Source organism: Mandrillus leucophaeus, unplaced genomic scaffold, assembly GCF_000951045.1.
Source record: "Mandrillus leucophaeus isolate KB7577 unplaced genomic scaffold, Mleu.le_1.0 Scaffold670, whole genome shotgun sequence".
In the NCBI taxonomy this organism is placed as follows: domain Eukaryota; kingdom Metazoa; phylum Chordata; class Mammalia; order Primates; family Cercopithecidae; genus Mandrillus; species Mandrillus leucophaeus.
In genome coordinates this window covers 133,593-136,877 of record NW_012107253.1, presented here as the reverse complement: position 1 = coordinate 136,877, position 3,285 = coordinate 133,593, and positions in this window count along the sequence as shown.

Genomic DNA, 3,285 nt, shown 5'->3' with positions numbered 1-3,285 from the left:
AACATTCACATTGTTGTACAACAAATCTCCAGAACTTTTTCATCTTCCCAAATTGAAACTCTGTACCTATTAAACACTAACCCCATTCTCTCCTTCTCCCAGCCTACGGTAACCACCCTTCTACTTTCTGTCTCTATGAATCTGACCACTCTGAGTACCTCACGTGAGTGGAATCACACAGTATTTCTCCTTTGGTGACTGGCTTATTTCGCTTAGCATAACGCCCTCAAGGGTTCTCCATGTTGTAACGCATCAGAATTTCCTTCCTTTCAAGGCTGAAGAATACATCTGTTATATGGATCAATCACATTTGCATTACCCATTCATCAGTTAATGCACATGTAGGTTGTTTGCACCTTTTGGTCATTGAGAATAATGCTGCTGTATACATATGTGCATGTGTTTCTGCATGACCATTTGTTTGCAATTCTTTTGACTATATATGTATGAATAGAATTACTAGGTCATATAGTAGCTCTAAGTTTAACTTTTTGAGTAACTGCCAAAGTATCTTCCATAGTGCTACATGGTTTTACATTCTTGCTAACAATATATAATGGTTCCAGTTTTCCCAAATCCTCCCCAATACTTTTTATTTTTATTTTTTTAAAACAATTACAGCCATGCTAGTGAATGTGAAGTGGCATCTCATTGTGGTTTGGGTTTTCAATTTTATAATACTTTAATTTTTAATATCAAAAGAATATACTTGGCCTGAGGTGGTGGCTCACGCCTCTAACCCCAGCATTTTGGGGGGCCAAGGTGGGTGGATCACCTGAGTTTAGAAGTTCAAGACCAGCCTGGCCAACATGGTGAAACCCCGTCTCTACTAAAAATACAAAAATTAGCTGCATATGGTGGCACGCACCTGTAATCCCAGTTACTCTGGAGGCTGAAGCAGGAGAATCATTTGACCCAGGAGGTGAGTTGGAATCACGCCACCAAACTCCAGCCTGAGAGGAGACGCTGTCCAAAAATAAATAAATAAATAAATAAATATACACTAAATTATTTTCTTGTATAATTAATAAAATTATTTTACAAAAGAAGTCCATTACTAACACACACTTGCATGCAAAGCACAAAGACACATCTAAGGGCCAGGTATAGTGGCTCACGCCTGTAATCCCAGCACTCTGGGAGGGAGGCCAAGGCAGGCAGATCACTTGAGGTCAGGAGTTCGAGACCAGCCTGGCCAACATAGTAAAACCCCATCTCTACTAAAAATACAAAAATTAGTCAGGCGTGCTGGTGGGTGCCTGTAATCCTAGCTGCTCGGGAGGGTGAGTCAGGAGAATAACTTGAGCCCGGGAGGTGGAGGTTGCAGTGAGCCAAGATTGTGCCTCCAGTCTAGGTGACAGAGCAAGGATTCCTCTAAAAAAAAAAAAAAAAAAAAAGAGTACTAAAATTAAGTTGGCAAGAATTTACATGTAGTGCTTTCTACATATAAGACATAAACACCTGATACTTGATTCATTCCCTTCATTCTTCAGCCAGCCTCCCAGGACAAGTCTGGCAACGATTCTGACCATCGGGCAACAGAAATTACCTTTTTACAGTTTATGTTAGGACAGCCTACGTGGGTTTACATTTGGCTTAATATAATACTACCCTACTTCTCCAATAAGTATTTAAGCATTTATAGAAAAATGGAAACTTTTCAATTTAACCACTTCTTCTACCCTAGACGATCTGAGAAAGAGGTGACATACCTCACTTCAAAGAAAAAAGGGTCCTTTTTGCTCACAAGTATTTCCTCATAAACCTTATTTTTGAAATGCTTTTAAAACCAGATTCTAATTTAATTAATCTAGATTTGCAAAATTATAAAGGAAATGTCTTGCCGGTTGTTGCTTTGGTTAATTTCACAATTTAGTAAATTGCAACTAAGTATTTAATACAAAGCAGCCTTTGGTGGGGGCGGGGGGTTGTTTAACAAAATGCATCTCATTACCAGCCCACAGAAACTTTTTCATGTGAAAACAGAAGAGGGATTGCCATGGAGAGATTCATCATGGATTTCGGGAGGGCTTTTTCCTCAGAAATAGAGTGAAAAGAAAAAGTGGTTGTGTAAGAAATCTGATACTGACGCTGTGTGACTCAGAAGTTGGTCCAAAAGTTCATCTTCAGCAATTCTGTCCAGATGATCAACTACACATCTTCTACAACAGGTGACACGAAACCGCATTTCCCAAGCAAGGCAAAGCGATCAAATGAGTTATGACACGCGTTCCTGCCGTCTTATACTTTTATTTTTGATTTAACAGTCAAAAACAATTTTGAATCGGATGAATTACCAAATTTGGTTGGGTCTTGTTTGGCTTTCTGCTTTGCTTTTTAATCAGCCATTTACCAGCAACTGTTGCACGTGCCCATTAGCACTCGAAGAATAAAAACAAACACACAAGACCAGGTAAGGTTCCCCTACTAACGCAAATGATCCGTTTCCTTAACACAATTTAAAAACCACAGTTAGGAGTGTGAAAACAGGCATGTTTTTGTGTGTATTTGTGTGCCACGATCGGTCCAAATCCTTAATTCCCTTTTAAGGAACAGATATATAATAAAAATTCGAAAGAAACCTCATTAGAAATGCAAAGAGGTTTGTAAAACAAGAGGCTTCTTTCATTTCAGAAAACCACACCAAAACAAGGGGAGAAAAATGAATGCAATGGATATGCGTTTGCCAAAGTTTCCATCCTGCCCGCGGAGACACTGCACTGCACACATTTTGAAGAGGAAAAGAGGGAGTTGAGGGGGTGTGAGAGAGATCGAGCGAGTGCGGCCTCAAACTGCAACAATTCAATCTCCATTTTGAACAATGCACCTCTTTCCTCTTGTAAATCCAGTTTTTTTGCCACTTGATGTGCCCTCCATTTCCCCTCTGTTTGGGGGGTCGGCGGGGTTGGGGGGAGACCGGAGCAGGATGCACAGTACAGAACTGACCAAGGGGGGAGGGCAGAGGAGGTGGGGAAGGAGTCTGCGGCAACTGCGCTGAGTGGGTACCTGGAGTGCTGCTGTAGGTACTATGGCTCCTGAAGTTGCTTTCCATATAGTAACTGGCGTCGTCGTCGTCGTCGTCGTCTTCCAGCTCCTCCGAGTAATCGGAGTCATCATCGTCTTCCTCCATCTCATCCTCCTCATTGTCCTCAGACTCGTGGGTCTCCTCGGTGTGGCCGTCCTTTTCCTCCTTCTCGCTGTCGTGGTCATTGTGCACCACCTTGCTGACGGCCCTCAGGGCCACGATGGTCCCGGCCAGGTGGCCGCCCCCGCCTCCTCGCCCCC